We start from the raw sequence: 6809 nt of genomic DNA, 5'->3' as shown, positions 1-6809 counted from the left end.
TCTCTCCCGTCTACGTCCCCCCTCTGTGTGTCTCTCTCCTCTGTCTTCTCTCCCCTGTCTTCTCTCCCGTCTGTGTCTCTCTCTTTGTGTGTCTCTCGTCTGTGTGTCTCTCTTCTCTGTCCCTCTGTGTCTCTCTCCTCTGTCTTCTCTCCCGTCTGTGTCTCTCTCTCTTCTCTGTCCCTCAGTGTCTCTCCTCTGTCTTCTCTCCCGTCTGTGTCTCTCCTCTGTGTGTCTCTCTTCTCTGTCCCTCAGTGTGTCTCTCCTCTGTCTTCTCTCCATCTCCTCTCCTCTCTGTCTCTCTCTGTCTTCTCTCCCGTCTGTGTCTCTCCTCTGTGTGTCTCTTTTCTCTGTCCCTCAGTGTGTCTCTCTGTCTCCTCTCCATCTCCTTTCCTCTGTCTCTCTTCTCTGTCTTCTCTCTGTGTATATCTCTTCTCCCTCCGTCCCCTCTCTGTTTCCCATCTCTGTGTCTCTTTTTTCTCTGTCTCACACTGTGTGTGTCTCTGTTTTCTCTCCCCGGGTCTGTCTCTCCTCTCTGGGTCTCCCTGAGTTTCTCCATCTCCTCTCTGTCTCTGTCTCCTCCCCCCACCCCCCTCTGGTCTCTCCTGTCCTCTCCTCTCACCGGTCAGCCTGCTTCTTCTTGGTCCCCCTTCCTGGACCTTCAGCCATATCACCCTCGGCTGTGAGCGTCTCCCCAGGCTCTGCCCTGGGCTCTTCTTGACTTTCTCTTCCTGTGACTTCATCAGCTCACATGGGTTTTATTATCATCTTTATGCAGATGATGCCCAGCTCTAGATAGAAGGCCCTGTTTCTGACCTGAGCCTCACTCCCCAGTATCATCAACTACCTACTGGACATGCTAATGAGTAAAAAGTTTACGATGAAAGCTAGGGAGCAGGCATTTTGCACCAATTGTGTGTGTGTGTGTTTATGTATATATATGTATGTGTGTGTATTGTCTTGAGGACAAACTTATTGTATTCTCTTTTGTCTTTGTACCCCCTGCACCTAGCACGGTGCCTGGTACATAGTAGGCTTAATAAATGCTTGTAGGTTGATTGATTGATACCATTTGCCAGGCACCGTGCTAGGTGCCAGGAATACAAAGAAGAAAAAGAACACACTCAACTTAAGGTGCCTAATGCCTTTTACTAACACTTGATCTGCAGCCTCCTCTCCGAAATGCAGTGCTCACTATCTACTTGCACATAGTAGGTACTCACTATTTACTTGAATTAAATGGAATGTTGCAGAAAGAACCCTGGACAAACCAGCTGAATGACCTTGAGCAAATCTTTTAAGTTCTCTGAGCTTCTGAATTTCCCTTTGCCCTATGACTTGGATGTGCCTCAGCCCAGTATCTTCCTGTTAAGAATCTAAGGAGTCCCTTCAAGGTCTCACTCCAAGCTACCTTTTCCAGCAAGCCTTCTGTTTCTGGGCCAATCCCAGCCCTTCTCTGGCCCTCTGAATGTCCTCTGCCCTCTCTCTTTTTTTTTTCCTTTGAGGCAATCAAGGTTAAATGACTTGTCCAGGGTCACACCGCTAGTAAATGTCAAGTGACTGAGGCCCGAGTCAGGTCCTCGTGACCCCAGGGCTGGTGCTCTATCCACAGCAAGTCTGTCCTCTCTTAATGGCTGTTTTTCCCTACCCTTCCAGGTACAGGAATTATTTGTGTGCATATCTTCTAATCAATAAATTTATATTAAGTACTTACTATTTGTAAGGCCCCTTGCCTGGAGGATGCCTTCTTTCCCCAGTTAGACTGGGACCTCCTTGAAGGTAGAGCCTGTGCTTTATCTTTGTGCCTGTTACCAACCAGTAGGGGTGGGGGGGGGGGGAAGGGAACATAGCTGAGTCCATAAAGGGGCTGAACAAGAAGAGTATACAGGCAACATAGCACTGCAGCCAGCAATGGTGATAGTCAAGACAAGCTATGAAGTTCGCAGGGCAGTTTGTGAGTGAATGGCCAGAGGAGGCTCCAGACATCCCACAGTACCTAGATTGGTTGTGGTGGTTAAATTCTGCTTTTGTCTTCCCCACCCACATCATAGTTCACAGAATTTAGAGCCGGAAGGAAACACAGAGATCATCTAATCCAACTATTTCATTTTATAGAGAAGGAAACAGGCTCAGAAAGGGGAAGTGACTCGATTAGGGTCACACAACTAGTAAAAATAACGCTAATAATAGTCACACTGTTTGTACCTAGAGGAAGGAGAGGAACTTCCTAGCCTCCCCAAGCACCCATTCCGTCACTCTCCAAGCACCCTCCCTGGCCTCCTATGACTCCATAACAGTTGTTTTGCTCCTGCTCCTGCTCCTGCCCCAGCCCTTCACCCAACCCTCATGTCAGCCCCGCTCCTCCCAGCTGCAGCTTTTCAACTACACTAAATTGCTTGTCACCCAGGGACAACCCAATAGACGATGACCTACCTGAACTCGTTCCTCAATGATTAATCTACTCCCACCTCATCATATCCTTCCCATTCCAATGATTCCAAACCGTTTGTCACTGTTCAAACCCCATTCTCTACTCCTCACTGAACATTCCCTTATTCTCATCCTCTTCACCCCACCCTTTCCCCACAGTGATCCACTCTAAAGCTACTCGCCCTTAAATTATGCTTGCTCCATAGGTAAGAAACTAGCTTTCATCTTAAACCTTTTCCTTTCTTACTCCCTCCATCTTTTTGCCCTCACTGAGACCTGACTTCTTCCCGATAATATAGCTTCCCAGGGTACCCTTCCCAATACTGTTTATACTTTCACTAATACCTTTTCCTACCTGTTCCACTCACTGGCCTAGAGAGGGAGTTGGAATACTTCTTGTCACTCATTGGCACTTTTAGGCTCTCCCTCTACTATCATTGCTCAGTAACCTTTCCTCCTTTGGGGTTCATTCAATCCATATCTATTACCCAATTAAGATTCTGGTAGTTGTTGTCTTTTGACCTCTGGGACACTCTCCTTCCTCTTTCAATGAGTTCAGTGCTTGGCTCATGTCTCTCTCTCTTCCCCAATTTCTACCTTCACACTGGGGAGACTTCAGCACATATATTGATACTCCCTCAAACACCCAAACGTCGAAGTTACTCAGTTTACTCATTTCCCATGACCTACCATGTTATCTCATTTGACCTTTACAACAAAGAAGTTCAGAGCCAAAATTGGCTCAATGTAGTATGTTGGGGGGAAAATGGAAGCAGAAGATCTGGGTTCAAGATCTGATTTGGACACTGATTTGATTTTTGAGTTACTTCCTCTTTCAGGCGCTCAGCTTTCTTTATAAAATAAGGGGGTTAGACTAGTGGCCTCTGAGGTTCCCAGCTCTAACAAGCTCTGGATCTAGAACACTGGTCCATGTACTCTCCACTTACCCCAATGTATCCTTATTTAGTGTTGCCTTATTTATCTTTGTGCCCATTGCCCATGGCACCTCTCATATTCTCCATGTTCCTTCTTTTCTTTTCTTTTTTCTTTTTTTTTAAGGCAATTGGGGTTAAGTGACTTGCCCAGGGTCACACAGCTGGTAAGTGTCAAGTGTTTGGTCTGAGGCTGCATTTGAACTCAGGTCCTCTTGACTTCAGGGACGGTGCTCTATCCACTGTGCTCTTTCTTTTTTTTTTAAAAAATAAGTTTTTATTGCTATCTTCTGTTTCTTATATCATCATTCTTACATCCCAAATATCCTTTCCCCTCCCTCTCTAAGAGAGGCATTTCATATAACAAACAGAATTTTTTTGAGTGGAAAAGTCTGTACAACTGATCAATATGTTGAAAAAAATCAAAAAACCTGTGCATTACATGTTCTGTTTCTCTTCTAATTTTCATAGTATAATCTTTAATACTATACTATAATATAATATACTATCATAATATAATATAATAATGCATATCCACTTAGCATGTATTAAGAAATATGATGTAAGGTGTTGGTCTAGCCTAATTTTGCCCAGACTACTTTCCAGTTTTCCCAGCAGTTTTTGTCAAATAAGGAGTTTTTCCTAGGCAACTTAGGTTTTCCACTTTATCAAACACTGGGTTATTGTATTCTATTGTTTTGGATTCTCCTTTGTCGAGAGTGTTCCATTGATCTAACTCTCTATTCTTTAACCACTACCAGATGGTTTTGATGACTGCTGCTTTATAATCTGGCATGAGGTTTCAAAGTACTATTCCCTCTTTATCCCTGATTCTTTTTGTCATTTCCAGTTGAATTTCATTATTATTTTACCAAGTTCTGTAAAGTATCCCCTAGGTAATTTGAGCATTAAACGTGTAAATTAGTTTTCATAGTGTTGTAATTTTTGTTATATTGGTACTGCCTAGCCATGAGCACTGAATATTCCTTAAGCTATGTAAGTTGTTCTTTATTTCTTTAAAGAATACTTCGTAATTCTATCTATCAAAGTCTTTTGTGTGCTTTGGTGGGCCAATCCCCAAATATTTTATGCCTTTTGTAGTTATTTAGAATGGCATTTCCCTTTCTATTATTGATTCTTGTGTTTTATTATTATTATATAAAAATACTATTAATTTTTGAGGACTTATTTTGTAGTCTGCAACTTTGCTGAACCTATTATCTCAATTAGTATCCTTGCTGATGCCACAGGATTTTCTAAGTAAACCATCAGATCATCAGCAAATAGGAATAATTTTACCTCCTTTACCTATCTTTAGGCCTTTAATTTCTTTCTCTTGTTTTATTGCCATTGCTACATTTCCAGAACTATATAGAATAATAGTGGAGAGAATGGGCATCTTTGCTTCATTCCTGTATTTATTAGAAAAGGACCTAATGTATTTCTATTACACAACACGTTTACTGTTGGTTTTAGATAGATGCTTTTTATGTTATTAATAAAAGGATCCTTTTATGCCTATATTTTGTATGGTCTTTAGTATAAAAGAGTGTTGTACTTTGTCAAAGACTTTTTCTGCATCTGTTGAAATGATCGTGTGGTTTGAGATGTTTTGGTTTTTAATATGATTATGTTGTTTATTTTCCTAATGTTGAACCCATCCTTGCATCCTTGGTATAAATCCTACTTGGTCATGATGAATGATTTCTTGGATAAATAGTTGTGGTCTGTTTGACAGGATTTTGCTTAAAATTTTAAGTCAATATTCATTAATGACATTTGTCTATAGTTTTCTTTCTTTGTTTTATCATTCCCTGGTTTAGGTATTAAGACTATAAAAGGATTCTCATAGTGTGCTTTCTTTCTTAAATTTTTTTTTTTCGGCAAGTGGGGTTAAGTGACTTGCCCAGGGTCACACAGCTAGTAAGTGTCAAGTGTTTGGTCTGAAGCCGGATTTGAACTCAGGTCCTCCTGACTTTAGGGCCGGTGCTCTATCCACTGAGCCACCTAGCTGCCCCTTCTTTCTTAATTTTTAAGAACAATTTGTGAAGTATGGATATTAACTGTTCTTTAAGAATTTGAAAGTATTCTCCCGTGAATTCTTCAGGATCAGGAGTTTTTTTCTTTGGTAGTTACTTTATAGCTTGATCTATTTCCTTTTCTGAGATCTGGTTATTTAAGACCTCTATCTGGGCTTCTGATAGTTTGGGTATTTTATATTTTTGAAAATATTCCTTTATTTCTTTTGTGTTCTCAATTTTGTTAGAATATAACTGTGCATAATATATTCTGATTATTATTTTTATTCTGGTTTTGTTGTGATTTCATCTTGCTTGTTTTCTATTTTATTGATTTGATTTTCTGCTCCTTTCTTTTTAATCGGATTAGCGAAGGGTTTGTCAATTTTATTAGACTTTTCAAAGAACCATCTTTTAGTTTTATTTATCAGTTCTGTGGAGTTTTTTTGTTTCCAATTTATTTCCCCTCTAATTTTAAATAGCTCCTTTTTTGTGCTTATTTTAAGTTTGTTTATTTATTAGCTTTCTGATTTTTTATAAAAGCATATTCAGTTCATTAATCCTCTTCTATTTTGCTAATGAATATTTCTAAGATATAATATCCCCCCTGAGGACTGCTTTAGCTGCATCCCAGAAATTTTGGTATGTTGCTTCTTCATTCTCATTTTCATTTACATAATTATTGTTTCTATGATTTGTTCTTTGACCCACTCATTATTTAGGATTTCATTTTTGTCTCCATTTGGCTCTGTATCTTTTGTTTATGGTCCCTGAACCAATTTCTATTTTTATTCTATTGTGGTCTATAAAGGATGCATTAGCTATTTCTGCCGTTTTATATTTGTGTGCAATAGCTCTGTGATAAAAGTTTCATGGTGGTACAGAGAAAAAACCACACACACACACACACATATATACATATACATAAATATATATATATATTCTTTTGCTGTTTCCTTTAGAAGATGTCATAAGTTTTTAAACTGTAGTTTTTCCAGAAATTTGTTCAGTTCCATATTTCCCCTTTTGTTTTTCATTCTGTTGGACTTATCCAAAACTGAGAGAGGGATATTGAAATCTCCTGTCACTATTGTGTAACTGTCCACAACTTCTTGTAGCTTAGAAATGTTTCACTTACAAATTTGGAGAGTAAGACATTTGGAGCATATAAGTTTATTACTGATATTGATTTGTTGTTCATGGCTTCTTTCAGCATAATGTAGTTTCCTTGTTTATCACTTTTTATTTTTTGTATGTTTCTTTTTATTTTGTCAGTATCATTGCAACTCCTACTTTTTTGGATTCACTTGATATATAGTAAATTCTCCTCAGTTTTATTTTGTGTATGTCTTTGTTTTTAAATATGTTTATTGTAAGCAACAGATTGTAGGGTTCTGTTTTCTTATTCACTATTTTGCTTTGTTGGATTGTT

This window comes from Vombatus ursinus, unplaced genomic scaffold (assembly GCF_900497805.2).
Source record: "Vombatus ursinus unplaced genomic scaffold, bare-nosed wombat genome assembly UNPS02014775.1, whole genome shotgun sequence".
Lineage (NCBI taxonomy): Eukaryota > Metazoa > Chordata > Mammalia > Diprotodontia > Vombatidae > Vombatus > Vombatus ursinus.
Note: the sequence above shows the minus strand (reverse complement) of the source record.